The sequence below is a fragment of the Aotus nancymaae genome, unplaced genomic scaffold (assembly GCF_030222135.1).
Source record: "Aotus nancymaae isolate 86718 unplaced genomic scaffold, 86718_ANA_hifiasm-v0.15.2.pri h1tg000006l, whole genome shotgun sequence".
In the NCBI taxonomy this organism is placed as follows: Eukaryota; Metazoa; Chordata; class Mammalia; order Primates; family Aotidae; genus Aotus; species Aotus nancymaae.
The window spans coordinates 79,110,560-79,128,200 of NW_026988417.1; the positions used below are offsets into that span (position 1 = coordinate 79,110,560).

Sequence of the window (17,641 nt, forward strand, 5' to 3'; positions counted from 1 at the left end):
CTTGATAAAATACAAGTCATTGGCATAACATTCTGGAGATTTGGATTCAAGCATCAGCAACCAGTTGAAAATCATCATTACAAAGTTTGTGAATTCACACACACACAAATATATAATTTCCTTTCAAGTTTCTTCTTTATACCCCAGTTTGAATTAAACTTCAGGTAAAATTTGGAAGTTAGGGAAGATATTCATGAAAGCATCTCAAATAATTGGTAAAAGTCTATTTTAATTGCTAGCTTAAGCAGTAAGACATGGATATAATAGCATAGAAAATTTTCTTAGATTGATGTCATAATCAAGAATTTTATAGCAAATATGATGTGTTAAAGAACTTCCCCCAGATTCCATCTGTGCCCCAAGCTTACAAATCTAAATTGAGTTTTGAAAAGTTCAGAGCATATTTAATAGAATATATTTTATCCTTCAGCTTCTATATAGTGTTCCTTGTTCAAATATAAATTTTTGTTTATGAAATGTGCCCATGAAAATATTCCATTAAGCACACTGCAGAAAAATATTATTTGTGCTGAAAATGACTTTTCTCTAGTTATACATTTTAGTATTTCCTGAGTTCAGGTCATAGGACAAGACAGCTGATTATTTGAACCTAGAAAGTTAAAACACACACACACACACACACACACACATTTATGTTGAGAAGGTATGATTAGCCAATACTTGGTCTAGAGCAGAGGTTCTGAAGTTTTAACATGGATTAAGACTAGCTAGCGGGCTTATAAAATGCAAAGTTTCTAATTCAGTAATACTAGAAAAGGCCAAGAATCTGTATTTCTAACAAGTTTCATACTTTGAGAATCACTGTTTTAGACAATAGTATAGATAAAAGATGCCACCATTCAAAGATGACTAATTAAAGAGTCAAAAACTGGAAGCAATGCAGATCAAGTAAACAAAAGATGTGGAAGTTAAAAACAATGTCATAAAAGACTCTCCTTGATATCAGCACCTAAGCCCTCATCATCAATTCCATTGCTAACCTATAGCCACAGAATGCTGCAAAGAAAAATGTCTCACGTTATTGAACTCCTCTTGCAGGTGTCCAAAGCTTTGATTGCACTTTTCTCAAATATAATACCCTATATTTCAGTAGCACTCCCTCCTCATCATTTGTGGATGACTGTCCTATGTTTCTGATAGTCAGTTCCTGAGTGGGAAACACTGAGGTTTAAGAATTTTTGGAGGTTAAGCTTTCTTAGTTTCTTTTAAATGATATAGCTCAAAATAGCACTGAGCCTGGATCAATTCTGCACTTAATAGCTGTGAAACCTTGGGCAAACCATTTTATTCTTTCATTCATTATTTATATTCTGTATAGTTCCATAATATATTTGTGTAGCTCACGGTAAAAGATAGAGAAACAGGCCGGGCGCGGTGCTCACGCCTGTAATCCCAGCACTTTGGGAAGCCGAGGCGGGTGGATCACGAGGTCAAGAGATCGAGACCGTCCTGGCCAACATGGTGAAACCCCGTCTCTACTAAAAATACAAAAATTAGCCGGGCGTTTGGCACACACCTGTAGTCCCAGTTACTCGGGAGGCTGAGGCGGAAGAATCACTTGAACCCGGGATCGGAGGTTGCAGTGAGCCAAGATCGCACCACTGCACTCCAGCCTGGCGACAGAGCAAGACTCCATCTCAAAAAAAAAAAAAAAAGAAAAGGGAAACAGTAAAACCGTTAAATCCAGTTTTAAGAACAAATATCAAATAAAGCAAGCTAGGAGATGACAGTTTTACCAGAAGACTTAAGTTATGAATATCTATTGCCTTGAGCACAAAACTTAGTGTCACACTTCTGGAACATCAAAGGAAAAAAATAATGACAACGACAAAACCACAGTGAGTGGCAAGTTTTGATTCATTATTCTCATAAAATGTATAACGCCAATTCATAGGAAAGATAAGATTCTTTAGCTAAACTTCAGGAAGAATATATTCAATAGTTTATTTATATAATAAACCTGGAATCAAACAACAGGCAGTAGACAAAAACTTTTAGTGAAAGTCACAGAAATATGTGTCATATGACTTGTATGATATAAACTCTCAATAACACAAGGGGAGAAAGAAAGTTGAACCAGTATTATTGCCTATCTCCTATAGGTGTACTCTGTATTATGTTAACATGTTAAAGTGAACACTCAAAACAGATGAAGAAAGTGGGCTACAGAGCTGTTAATTAATTGGCTCAAAGTCTCAGACTATTAATTGGTAGCACTAATTAATATGAATCAAAGTTTGGCCAACAAGTTGTCTTCTTTTTGTAAGCTAAAGCATGTATTAGTTCAGCTAAAATAATTAAGAATAGTGATATGGTTTTCCTATAATAAGGTGACACTCAGGAACAAAGCTAAGACAATCAAGAGAAATGAATGAATACCCTCTTTCATAAACTCATTTATCAATTGTGTCAGCCTAAAGTTTAAGCTTAACATGAAATAATTCAAGGTTGAAGTAGACAATCTTGTGTAGTGATGGAAAGCTGGATTTTCACAGATGTCATGAAATTTAAAGGGCTGATTCTATTTATTCAGCAAGTTCTTTATAATCTTAGCTTTTGTTTCTTTAGTTGCACAATGAGGGTAAAAATCTACTTTTGATTGGTTGAAAGGTTAAATAAGATAAGCCATGTAAGCTATAAGCATGGAATAAGGTTACAGAAAATTCTCGAAGTTTGTTATTATTCTTAATATAATTATCACCATTATTATAATTATCATTATTATTGAGAAGTTAGACAACATTTAAGACCCATAGTTAGCAGTTTTAGAGTGTTTATAACAAAAGCTGGCCTAGCTCATAAGCCACATTGCCATGTGAAATCACTGTGATACTGCTTTAAAATCCACAAAGAACCATCAGAGATCAGAATTACAGGATAACAAGATATATATATATATATATATATATTTGTTTTCATTTGTGGTAGAGACAGTGATCCATGAATATCCATGTGCCACTCTCCATTTTCCAGCCTTCCTTGCAGTTGCAGTTGATGTCATGTGACTATATACAGAAATGCCAGCTGTCTGGCTCATGTCTGTAATCCCAGCACTTTGGGAGGCCGAGGTGGGTGGATCATCTGAGGTCAAACGTTACAGACCAGCCTGGCCAACATGGCAAAACCTCAACTCTACTAAAAATACAAAAGTTAGCTGGGCATTGTGGCGCATTCCTGTAGTCCCAACCAGTTGGGAGGTTGATGCAGGAGAATCACTTGAACCTGGGAGGCGGAGGTTTCAGTGAGCTGAGATGGTGCTACTGTACTCCAGCCTCAGTGACAGAGCAAGACTCCATCTCAAAAAAAAAAAAATAGAAAAGAAAAAAGAAAAGAAAATAGCATTTCCCTGGCAACTACCCATCCCATTCTTCTCTATATTGAGTCAAGCAACAATAGACTTAAATATCCATGTGGAAGATTTGAGACCAGAATGAGCAGGGTAAAAGTGCTTCAAAGACAGCCACAGCAGGTGAGGATCTATTCCATCCCAACCATGTTTCTGCTGACACCTGGGAATCTGCTACACCCTCCACCCATGGCCACAAATGGAGCAAATTCAATATGGAACAGATGCCCCTTCCAGAGGGAGGCTCCCAGCTCTAGCAGAGTCCTTTGAGAGGTAGATATAGTGCAGGTGGAAAAGTAGTGAAAGATTCTATTCTAGGGAATTCTTTGCTGCTCTGCTGAGGTCTGAGTAATTTATCCTAATGGGAATATGCCCTGTTGTTTTAGGATTGTTTTAATTAATGTTAATTAAGTAAGAACAATGGTCTTTCGAAGAGGTGGAGGCTCATTGTATAATTAGGCAACCTTTCCTTAACTGCTGGTTCAAAATGTATTACTTGAAACATTTTTTTAGTGTTATGGGTTTAAACATTATTTTTAAATCAAATAGTAAAACAAGTCATCAGAAAAAAAAAAAAAAGAAATGCCAGTTGTTACCTAAACAGGCCTTCAAAAAGTGATGTGCTTACAACTAAAAGAACTAGAAAAGCAAGAGCAAACAAATCTAAAAACTAACAGAAAATAAGAAATAATTAAGAGCAGAACTGAAAAAGATAGAAACACAAAAAAATTCTTGAAAAATAAATGAATCCAAGAGCTGTTTTTTTAAAAAAAATTAATAAAACAAATAGACTGCTAGCTAGACTAATAAAGAAGAAAAAAAGAAAAGAATCAGATAGACACAAGAAAATGATAATGGGGATGTCACCACTGATTCCACAGAAATACATACTACCATCAGAGAATATTATAAACACCTCTAGACAAATATACTAGAAAATCTAGAAGAAATGGATAAATTCCTGGACAAATACACCTTTCAAAGACTAAACCAGGAAGAGTCAAATCCTTGAAAAAATCAATATAAAGTTCTGAAAGTGAGGCAGTAATAAATAGCCTACCAACCATAAAAAGCCCAGGACCAGAAGGATTCACAGCTGAATCCTACTGGAGGTACAAAGAGGAGCTGGTACCATTCCTTCTGAAAGTATCCCAAACAACTGAAAAGGAGAGACATCTTCCTAACTCATTTTATGAGGCCAGTATCATACCAATACCAAACCCTGGCAGAGAAACAAACAAACAAAAAAACTTCAGTCCAATATCCATGATGAACATCGATGCAGATACTCAATAAAGTCAAAAAGCTTATCCACCACATCAAGTTGGCTTCATCCCTGGGATGCAAGGCTGGTTCAACATACACAAATCAATAAATGTAATCCATCACATAAACATAACCAATGACAAAAACCGCATGATTATCTAAATAGATGCAGAAAAGACCTTTGATAAAATTCAACATCCCTTCATGTTAAAAACTCTCAATAAACTAGTTATTGACAGAACATATCTCAAAATAAGCTATTTATGACAAACCCACAACCAATGTCATACTGAATGGGCAAAAGCTAGAAGCATTTCCCTTGAAAACTGACACAAGACAAGGATGACCTCTCTCACTACTCCTATTTAACACAGTAATGGAATTTCTGAACAGGGCAATCTGGCAAGAGAAAGAAATAAAGAGTATTCAAACAGGAAGAGAGGAAGTCAAATTGTCTCTGTTTGCAGAGGACATGACCCTATATCTAGAAAATCCCACTGTCTCAGCCCAAAAGCTTCTTAAGCTGACAAATGACTTCAGCAAAGTCTCAGGATACAAAATCAATGTGCAAAAATTACAAGCATTCCTATACACCAACAATAGGCAAGCAGAGAGCCAAATCATAAATGAACTGCCATTCACAATTGCTACAAAGAAAATAAAATACCTAGGAGTACAGCCAACAAGGGATGTGAAGGACCTCTTCAAGAAATACAAACCATTTCTCAAAGAAATGAGACAACACAAACAAATGAAAAAACATTCCATCCTTGTGGATTGAAAGAATCAATATTGTGAAAATGGCCATACTGCTCAAAGTAATTTATAGATTCAATGCTATTTCTGTCAAAATACCATTGACATTCTTCACAGAATTAGAAAAAACAAAAATACTTTAAAATTCATATGGAACAAAAAAAAGCCTATTTAGCCAATATGATCCTAAGCAAAAAGAACAAAGCTGGAGGCATCATGCTACCTAACTTCAAACTATACTACAAGGCTACAGTAATCAAAACAGCATAATACTTTATAAAAACAGACACATAGATCAATTGAACAGAACAGAAATCTCATAAGTAAGACCGCACATCTATAACCATCTGATCTTGAACAAACCTGATAAAAATAAGCAATGGGGAAAGGACTTACTAATTAATGAATGGTGCACAGAGAACTGGCTAGCCATATGCAGAAAACTGAAACTGGAGTCCTTCCTTACACCTTATACAAAAATTAACTCCATATGGATTAAAGACTTAAACGTAAAAATGTAAAAGCCAAAACCATAAAAACCATAGAAGAAAATCTAGGTGATACCAGTTAGGAAATAGGCATGGACAAAGATTTTATGATGAAATCACCAAAAGCAATTGCAAAAAAAGCAAAAATGGACAAATGGAATCTAATTAAGCTAAAGAGCTAGTGAACAGCAAGAGAAACTATTATCAGAATGAACAGGCAACCTACAGAATGGGAGAAACATTTTTCAATCTATTCATCTGACAAAGATCTAATATTCAGAATTTACAAGGAACTTAAATTTACAAGAATAAAACAACCCCATCAAAAGTGGGCAAAGGACACGAACAGACACTTCTCAAAAGAAGACAAGACATTTATGCAGCCAACAAACATGAGAAGAGCTCAGCATCACTGATTATTAGAGGAATGCAAATCAAAATCACAATGAGATACCATCTTACACCATTCACAATGGTGATTATTAAAAAGTCAAGAAACAAAAGATGCTGGTGAGGCTGCAGAGAAATAAGAATGCTATTACACCATTGGTGGGAATGTAAATTACTTCAACCACTGTGGAAGACAGTGTGGTGATTCCTCAAGGATCTAGAACCAGAAATACCATTTGACCCAGCAATCCCATTACTGGGCATATACTAAAAGGAATATAAATCTTTCTACTATAAAGGTACATGCACACATATGTTTAATGCAGTACTATTAACAATAGCAAAGACTTGGAACCAACCCAAATACCCATTAATAATAGACTGGATAAAGAAAATATATTACATATACACCATGGAATATTATGCAGCCATAAAAAGGAATGACATCATATCCTTTGCACGGACATGGATGAAGCTGGAAGTCATCATCCTCAGCAAACTAACACAGGAACAGAAAACCAAACACTGCATGTTCTCACTTATAAGTGGGAGCTGAACAATGAGAACACACGGACACAGGGAGGGGAACAACACACACCAGAACCAGTCATGAGGGTGGTGGGAGGGAGAGCATCAGGACAAATAGCTAATGCATGTGGGGCTTAATACTTAGGCAATGGGTTGATAGGTGCAGGGAACCACCATGGCACATGTTTACCTATGTAATAAACCTGCATGTTCTGCAAATGAATCCCAGAACCTGAAATTAAATTAAATTTTTAAAAACTGTGAAGTGCCTCCACAACACATCTCTTTCTACAGGGGTGTTTTAGCTTATGCATCACAAGATGGTGGAAACCTAAATTCCCGAGTCACCAGATAGAGGACAGCCCTTGCTCACCTGAATTGGAATTTGAATGACAGGAAATAAACTTTTGATCTAGTAAGTCACTGAGATTTGGAGTCTATCTATTATTACTGCAGTATGTCTTTTATCCAATAAATATTTATTTTGTTCATAAAATGTGCCAAGAACTGTCCTACACACTGAGAATGCAAAGCTCCTGACTCCATGGAGCTTAATATTAAATTTTCCCTTAGATGAGCAAACTTTTCTGAGTAATTGGCTTCATTATCACAGTGATCTAAACTACCAAACGAATCACACTGAATTCTACATCTTTTGATCTACACATTCAGAATTTGCAATAAAGAAAAAAGACATACAAAATCGGAAATAATAAGTGGTACTACATAATTAAGACAGGACACATTTCCCAGGGTAGTAATAATAAATTATATTTTCTAAAATCTCAGAATGGGAGTAAGAGGTTAATATTTCATCATAAGGAAAGTAAAAATGTCATTTGGGAATCTAAATGGTTAAAATGAGTTATCTGGATTTTTTTTTTTTTTTTTTTTTTGAGACGGAGTTTCGCTCTTGTTACCCAGGCTGGAGTGCAATGGCATGATCTTGGCTCACCTCAACCTCTGCCTCCTGGGTTCAAGCAATTCTCCTGAGTAGCTGGGATTACAGGCACGCGCCACCATGCCCAGCTAATTTTTTGTATTTTTAGTAGAGACGGGGTTTCACCATGTTGACCAGGATGGTCTCGATCTCTTGACCTAATGATCCACCCGCCTCGGCCTCCCAAAGTGCTGGGATTACAGGCGTGAGCCACCACACCCAGCCCGAGTTATCTGGATTTTACTAACTCATTTCTAAAATATGCCTTTATATTTTTAGAAAAGAGAATTTGAGTTTTTCAAATGTTACATTTAAGAAACTGGCCCTTTGCCTTCGGACTCCTCTGGGGCCAGTAGCTGCCCGACCAGGGGCCCCGGGCCATGGGCTCAGCTGATGACCATGGGCTTCATGTCCAACCAGCAGTTTGCAGGTGGCTGCACCAAGGCAGCGGAAGAGACGCCAAAGGAGGCGCCAGAAGATGAGGCCAGGGGCAGCAGACGAGCCTCTGCCGCTGCATGGTGCAGGCATCTGCAAGTGGTTCAACGTGCATATGTGGTTTGGCTTCCTGACCATGACCGCCTGTGCCGGGACCCCCCAGTGGACATCTTTGTGTACCAGAGTAAGCTACATATGGAAGGCTTCCAGAGCTTGAAGGAGGTGTGAGCCACTGGAGTTCACTTTTAAGAAGTCAGCCAAGGATCTGGAATTCATCCGTGTCACCAGACCTGGTGGGGTGTTCTGTATTGGGAGTGAGAGTCGGCCAAAGGGGAAGAACATGCAGAAACGCAGATCAGAAGGAGACAGGTGCTACAACTCAGGAGGTCTAGACCATCATGCCAAGGAATCCAAGCCGCCACCCCAGCCCAAATAGTGCCATTTCTGCCAGAGCATCAGCTATCTGGTAGCCTTATGTCCACTGAAGGCCCAGCAGGCCCCTAGCACACAGGGAAAGCCAACCTACTTTCTGGAAGAAGAAGAAATTCACAGCCCTGCCATGCTCCTGGAGGCCCAGAATTGAGCCACAGTGGGTGGAGACTATTACTTTGCTATCAGAAAGATTTGAGGAGCAGGCAGAGTGGAGAAAGTGAGAATAGGGTGCATGGGGCTAGTTGGCACTGCCATGTATCTCAGGCTGGAGTTCACACCATCACCCTTTCTTCCTTCTAGGTCAGGGAAAAGGGTGAGTCAAAGCAACTCCAACCATGCTCTCTCCAAATGCAAGTGAGGGTTCTGGGGGCAACCAGGATGAGAGAATCTTTATCTGAGGCTCCATTGCCAGAATGTTCAGCTTTTGAAAGTGGCCTGGATAGGGAAGTTGTTTTTCTTTTTAAAGATATAATAGGCCGGGCACGGTGGCTCATGCCTGTAATCCCAGCACTTTGGGAGGCCGAGGTGGGTGGATCACGAGGTCAAGAGATCGAGACCATCCTGGTCAACAAGGTGAAACCCCATCTCTACTAAACATACAAAAAATTAGCTGGGCATGGTGGTGTGTGCCTGTAATCCCAGCTACTCAGGAGGCTGAGGCAGGAGAATTGCCTGAACACAGGAGGTGGAGGTTGCAGTGAGCCGAGATTGCGCCATTGCACTCCAGCCTGGGTAACAAGAGTGAAACTCCGTCTCCAATAAAAAAAATATATATATATATATATATATATATATATATATATATATATATAAAATAACAATTCCCATGCCAGAGTGAAAATGATTAAGTATAAGACCAGATTCATGGAGCCAAGCCACTACATTCTGCAGAAGGGAATCTCTCGGGAGTAAGGCAGTGTTTTTTTTTTTTTTTCACATCTTGTATCCTCATACCCATTTTTGGGATAAGGTGCTGGAAACTGTCCTAAGCACTGGGTAGTAATGATGGCAAAAAAGGCCTCATTCTGGGCCAATGTGATTTTATTTATTTGCTCTTTTGGCTACTGCACCTTGGGTCCCACTTTCTCCAGGATGCCAACCTCACTAGTTGTGTGCAAATGACATAGCTCATGCATTTTAACTTTTTTTCCTTAATGTAAATATTCTGGTTTTGTATTTTTGTATATTTTAATCTAAGGCCCTCATTTCCTGCATTGTGTTCCCAGGTACATGAGCAATCTCAGGGATAAGTCGGCAGCAGCTCCAGGTCTGCACAGCAGGAATACTTTTTGTTGTTTTTGCCACCATAGAGAGCAACAATTTGGAGTGCACAGCCTATTGCCTACCTCATTTTTGTCAATAAGAGCTGGTTTTTCTGCCATTGTGTCCTCTTAAAAGCCTCTCTGCCTTGAAAATGTTTTATGGGAGACTAGGTTTTAACTGGGTTGCTTTGTGACTTGATTGCCTCTTACTGGAAGATTGAAAGTTAATCTAAATAGGAAATGGTGATGCAGAGAGGCTTGGAGAGGCTGGGCCAGGTGAAAAGCCCAGAGAGGAAGCCAAGATTAGGTGAGGGTTGTCTCATCCTAGGGCACAAGATGTGCTTTACATCTCAGATCCATTCTTCACCAGATTAGGCTAGGCCTACCATGCACAACAGGGTGTGTGTGTTGGTAAAACCAGAGTTGGTAAGGATACATTTTAAGACCAGTACCCCTGTACTTAATCCTGTGCCATCGAGGAATGGATATATGAAGGTCTAAAATCCTTAACCTTTCAAAATTCTTGGGTTCCAGGGAGACACATAATCCAGGGCTTCATGTTACCTGGGGCCCGTGTCCTGCCCTGCTGCAGTAGTGATTAATAGTGTCATGGTAGCTAGCTAAAGGAGAAAGGGGGGTTTCGTTTACATACTGTGAGATCACCACAAACCTACGTCACCATGTTAAAACAGGACAAATGCAATAGAATGCATTGCGATTGCAGTCGTGAGCCACCACACCCAACAAACCATTTCTTGATATATTCATGCACTTAAGACACTGCTGTAGGCCAGGCACAGTGGCTAACGCCTGTGGTTCCGGTGCTTTGGGAGGCCAAGGCAGGAGGATCACAAGGTCAGGAGTTTGAAACCATCCTGGCCAGCATGGTGGAGCCCCATTTTTACTAAAATGCAAAGGATTGGATGGGTTTGGTGGCATGTGCCTGTGGTTCCAGCTGTTAGGAAGGCTGAAGCAGGGAATTGCTTGAACCTGGGAAGCAGAAGTTGCAGTGGACCAAGAAGGCACCACTGCACTCCAGCCTGGGCGACAGAGTGCAACTCCATCTTAGGTTTAAAAAAAAAAAAAAAAAAAAAAAGACACTGCTGTATTTTGGATGAATCAAACCTACTTATTTTATAATCCTAAAGTAGAGAGATGCAATTGGGGGTCTTCTATGTAGAAAGTGGGGTCAGGAAGCCAAGAAAGGGAGTATAAATGTATATCCAAGCCACTCAGGAACTTTTATACAGGTGCTAGAAACTTATGTCAACGTGGCCACTAGATCATTTTATAGGAAACGAATGAATGTAACTTCATAGCCACTTACAGACTCCCTAGAAAGTGCTATAGGCCAGGCGCGGTGGCTCACGCCTGTAATCCCAGCACTTTGGGAGGCCAAGGTGGGTGGATCACGAGGTCAAGAGATTGAGACCATCCTGGTCGACATGGTGAAACCCTGTCTCTACTAAAAATACAAAAATTAGCTGGGCATGGTGGTGCGTGCCTGTAATCCCAACTACTCAGGAGGCTGAGGGAGGAGAATTGCCTGAACCCAGGAGGCGGAGGTTGCAGTGAGCCGAGATCGCGCCATTGCACTCCAGCCTGGGTAACAAGAGCGAAACTCTGTCTCAAAAAAAAAAAAAAAAAAAAAGTGCTATAAAGAGATAGTAGCCTCCAGCCCCCATATGCTGGCCTCTCTGGCCTTTATTCAGTACACATTAAATAACAAAAGCTTTGAGTCAACACCACTAGAGTGAGGATTAAAGGACAGGTTTCAATGCCCATAGCAAACACCATTTTAGGTAATATCCCTAGTCAACCTCGCCCTGAGACAGCCATCTGGAATGATCAAAGGTTAATGAGTAAACAAGTTACTTAGGTAAACTCCCCACATACCTTAGCTATTTGCTTTTCTTATTAACTAAATGCAAAGGGGATTTAGGCTGACTTTAGCCAAGACCTATAGAAAAAACCTTTAGGCCTTTCAAAAGTGTTTGTGTTTATTTTCTATAACTAAAATTTCTTCTATCAGCCTGACTGAATCCCCACGTTTTTTAACATAACGTCTGTATTTTGAAAAATGTAACCAATAACTGCATTTAATCTGATTCATACCTCAACAATAATTAAACTCATAAGATCAAGTTACATTTAAATTTAGGTTAAACCAATTCAAAAAAGAGTCAAAAATCTGACCTCTTTGTGCTTTGAGCAAATCAACCACATTTTCACAATGAACCAATAGAGAAAAGCTAATGATCACAGAACTGAACCTTAGGATCTTCAAATTTTCTGTGAGTTAAACTTGAGCAGCATAAGTGTATGCATTAACTAAAATAACTACTTAATAAATCTTCAGAAAAAAACTGCTCAGTTTATAAAACAGAAACATAGCACTAAATTTACACTTTTGAAATTTGCTATAACTGTGTTCACCTGTGGATGCTCCAAAAAAACTATTGTCAAGCAACATGAATCATTCATCCATAAAAACAGGTAGATGGTTATCATGACAGTTTAGAAATCTCAGTGATTTATTTCAGCATACAAGATATATCACATTTTTATGATAATGTTTACCTTATCTTTATTTAATGATTTACTCACAGTCATGTAAGCAAAAGCATATACATTGTGATTTCAGAAAATTAGTGCAAAATTAAATGTTACATATTAAAGCAGATGTAGAAGAAAGTCAGAGTCAGTTTTTCTTAAAGAGTATGCAAGAGAGAAAACCCATTAAAAGAATGTAAAGTAAAAATTTCTCTTTCCCCATTACATGAAAAACTAAAATAGTTTAAAAAAAGGGGGATCTATAGGTTAATATGTCAAAACCACAGTCATTTATTTATGAAACACCAGTGCTTTCAATTATATCCATGGTTCAACCTGCTGATCCCCTTAAGCCATATTGGTATCAAGTGAATAATCTCAATTGAGTTTTTTGGGTCCTTCCAAAAACCTAAACCAAACAAACCACATCATTTGTTTCACAGATCACCTAAAATGGTTTACAGTTTACTTGTTACATTATGCAGCTTTTTCCTTTGCCCTGCTCTACCAAAACATCTTTTTCTTTGATGCTCTACTTCTCATGTTGTTACAGAAGTCTTTATTCCATCTAGGATGGCCATTCAATGAAGTATAAAAAAATTTAATTGGATATTTTCAAAGTCTTTGAAACATCATAGACGCATCAAATGAAATGAGTTGAGCAAAACAAGTTACTTTAAATTCAAAATGCCTTAAAATCAAGAGAGCTGTTTTTAAAATCCCATATAATTCTGAAACCAAGTTTAATGATATTTTTAAAATGCTCTAGATACTAGTAATCTGAACATATCATTTAAAATGAAACCACTCTGTGGACACTCCAGACATTTCTTTTTTAAAAAAATAAATTCCCTTGTTTACTAGTGTTCAGGTTTAAAACGGGCTCTTAAAAGCTACTGCACCCCATAAAACATTAGCAAATTATCCTGAAATATCCAAAGATTGAAAAACACTGTGCCAAAAAAATAGTAAAGCAAGTGATCAATAATTCTGCTAAAGAGTAGATATTATTACATATATACACATAGTGCTTTTATTATCCAGACATTAGAGAAATAAAATACATTTTAACTAATCAAGTCATCTAATATTATTTTATATTTATTTAAAAATAATATTAGACTAAAAATAAGGCAACATGTTTAATCTTGGCTATGATGTCTTACAATGTAAAATGCCAAAATAAACTAAGAATTGTTTTTAACTGAAGGCTAATTTTGACACTAACAACTCCACATTAAGACTGCTATTTTTGTCATATCTCCAGTAGTATTTTGGGCCATAAATACCACAACCACATTTTGGAATTTGTGTAAAAACGTTTTCCCCCTACTGGTCCAACAGTCCTAGGCTCCTTTGCATTTAGTTTTTTCATTCTCAGTTAAATGTAGTTCGTGGTATTGTAAAGATAAAATGAAGTAAAACCTTAATAAATTTTTCATACACAGTAAGCATTCAATAAGTAGTGAGGGGTTTTGGTTGGTTGGTTGTTTTGTGACTTGTTGTTGCTTATCTCTCAGGTCTTGAACTCTAAAGAGTAGGGGTTTTTTTAATTTTAAGCCTAATCACTCCCTAACATGATTGAGAGTAAACAGCATGTTTTTTAGTGGAATAATCGCATCATGCTGTATCTCTAGTTTCTATTATACAAATTACAAGTACATATTATAGGTACTCAGCAAGATGTCTTGCAACAAAGGCCATTTATGAAAAACCCACAGTTAACATCATACTAAATAGCTTTAAGCTTTTCATCTAAGAAGTGGAACAAGAAGAGGATGCCCACACTTTCCACTGTTATTCAACATTGTACTGGAAGAACTAGTTAAAGCAATTAGATATGAGAAATAAGTAAAGGGCATCCAAAGTGGAAAGGAAGAAGTCAAATTGTCCATTTGCAGATGACATGATCTCATATATAGAAAAACCTAAAGATTCTACCAAAAAACTTTTAGAATAAACAAAATCGGTAAAATCATAGAATGCAAAATCAACAAAAAAAATAAGTAGCATTTCTACACATGAACAACAAACTAGCTAAAAAAGAAATCAAGAAGTCAATTCCATTTACAATAGTACACAAAAAAATAAAATACCTAGGAATACATTTAACCAAGGAGATGAAAGATTTGCACAAGAAAAACTGTAAAATACTGACAAAAGAAATGGAAAAGGATACAAATGAAAAGATATCTCATACTCATGGATTTGAAGAACTAATATTGTTAAATGACCATACTACCCAAAGCAACCTACACATTCAATGAAATGCCTACCAAAATACCAATGACATTCTTCCCAGGGAAAAAAAAATCCAAAAATGTGTATGGTACCACAAAAGACCCCAAATAGCCAAAGCAATCCTAAACTAAAAGAATAAAGCTACAGGTATTACACCACCAGACTTCAAAATGTATTACAAGCCTATTAATAACCAAAACAGCATGGCACTGGCATAAAAAAAAACATACATATAGTCCAACAGAACAGATTAGAAAACCCAGAAATTAATTTGCATATCTACAGCCAACTGCCTTTTGACAAAGGTACCAAGAACGTACACTGGGGAAGGGAAACCTTCTTCAGTAAATGACGCTAGGAAAAAATGGTTATCCATATGCAGAAGAATGAAACTAAACCTTTATCTCTCACAATAAACCAAATACAACCCAAGATAGATTAAATACTTAAATGTAAGACCTGAAACTATAAAACTCTAGAAGAAAACATAGGGAATATGCTTTGGGACATTGTTCTGGACAAAGATTTTTATGAAACTAGACCTCAAAAGCAGAGATGACAAAACCAAAAAAGAAAAAAAAAAACAAATTGAATTCTATCAAACTGAAAAGCTTATGCACAGCAAAGGAAACAATCAACTCAGTGAAAATACAACCTACAGAATGGGAGAAAATATTTTCAAACTATTCATTCCAATGGGAATTAATATCCAAAATATACAAGGAGCTCAAATATCTCAACAACAATAAAAAAAATTTGGATTATAAAATAGATGAATTATATGAACAGACATTTCTCAAAAGAAGACCTACAAATGGCCAACAAATATATTAAAAGATCACTGAACATCACTAATCATCAGGGAACTACAACTCAAAACCATATTTATGTGTCATCCTACCCTAGTTAGGATGACTATTATAAAAAGGACAAAAAAATAAGAAATGTTGGTGAGAATGTGGAGAAAAGGGAGCTCTTATACACTGTTGGTGGGAATGTAAACTAGTACAACCACTATGGAGAACAGTATATAGGTTCTTCAACACACTGCAGATAGAACTACCATATGATCCAGCAATCCCACTACTGGGCATTCATCCAAAAAAAAAAAATGAAATTAGTGTATCAAAGAGACATCTGTACCCCCATGTTTATTGCACTATTCACAACGGCCAAGACATGGAATCAACCTTAGCTGTCCAACAACAGATGAATAGATAAAGCAAATGAGGTATATACACTCAATGGAATATTACTGAGCCATGAAAAAGAAATGAAATCCTGTCATTCTCAGCACCATGAATGGAACTGGAAGACATTATGTCAAGTGAAATAAGACAAGAAAAGAAAGTTAAACACCACATGTTCTCATTATATATAGAAGCTAAAAAAAAAAGTTGATCTCATAGAAGTAAAAAGTAGAACAGAGGATATTGGAGGCTGAGATGGGTAAGGGTTGGGGGAAAAAAGGAGATTTGTTAAATGGTATAAAATTAGAGCTAGATGGGAAGAATATAATATGGTGTTCTATAGCACTGTAGGGGAACCATAGTTTATATTATACATTTCAAATAGAAGGAGGATATTGAATGTTCCCAACACAAAGAAATGATAGATGTTTGAGATGATGAGTATGTTAATTACCCTGATGTGATGTTACCCTGATGTATCAAAACATCACTATGTACCTCCATAAACATGTATGATTGTGATGTGTCATTTTTTAAAAGTAAATTAAAATAATTTTTTTAATGGGAAGGATATTAAACTAATAAATTGGAAAAATTACCAAAAACTCTTCAAAATAAGTGTTGAATCAATGAATGGTAAAACGAATGACCAATCAGTCAATGAGTAGATAAGGAGCCATTAGGAGTTTTTCTGTCATAAAAAAGGGAAGACCAGTCTTAGCTCAGTCCCTGTTACTTCTAGTGCTGCTTAAATTTATGATTTGTTGATTAATTAATTTGTACCCTCTGTGTCACAGGCCTTCTCAAAATCAGGAAATAATTTTAAATTATTAATAACTAAATCATGGGTAAATGTTTACAGAGGACAATAAGTTGATAAATGTTAGGTTAACACTGCTTTATGATGAGGAAAATAACCAAAACATAATTAAATCTATTAATATATACTCGTAAGATGTGAGGGTGCTGAGAAATTGATTTGATTTTGAAAAGCAAGCAAACACATTTCTACTTAGGAAACTGTTTTTCTGCTGGGTTTTTCATTTCCCCTCTTTTATTCAAAAAGTATTTATTGAATATTTACTGGAGTAAGATAAACTTCTGGGGCTGGGAGTTAAGGAGGAAGACGTCCTGGTTCTGACCCTAAGATAGTACCATTGAGTGGGAAAAACAAAATCTGTAAACTAAATGGAAATGCACAAAGAATGCGGTAAGTGCTGTAGACACAGTGAGTGTGTGAGGGTTGGGGGTTCCAACACATATTATTTCTCCGTGACTATATCCCCATACAACAGAGTTCCAAAAAGTACACTTTCATGAGTTTTTTTAGTTCATAGAGTGAAATGTAATAGTTCTATACCTCTGTTCAATTGAGAAAAGAGGGCTGAGTATTTACCTATTTCTCTAGAAAATCAAGAATTTTTACACTTTAAATTCCATGTAGGTTTATATTTTGTAATTACTGAATTAATACCAGTGCAGACTAAAAAATATTCTTTTATTATCCAACATTACAAAGAAAAATTTTTCCCAGACTATAACAAGAAACCTCTTGCCTTCAAAAGCTACTTGGTTGGGTTAAAAAAAAAATAGAGTAACTTAAAAAGTCAGTGAATCCCATATTCTTTAAATAATTCAGTTAAGAATTAAGGTTAAAACTTTTATAGATAATGTACATATTTTCTATTAACAAATACAATCCAACAATTTTATTTTCTGTATTTCTGTAGTTTCTTACAGATAATAATGAAAAACGTAGAAATATGACATAATTGAAAAACTGATAGACTAAA

At 36.7% G+C, this 17,641-nt stretch overlaps 1 protein-coding gene and 1 pseudogene across 8 annotated transcripts in view; one reads left to right on the forward strand and one right to left on the reverse strand.

The window, feature by feature from the left end:
* The window catches only part of MAPK10 (mitogen-activated protein kinase 10), a 562,186-nt gene that overhangs the window by 139,843 nt on the left and 404,702 nt on the right, over positions 1 to 17,641 (reverse strand). The window lies entirely within an intron of this gene.
* LOC105707007 (protein lin-28 homolog A-like) lies at positions 8,135 to 8,753 on the forward strand (annotated as a pseudogene).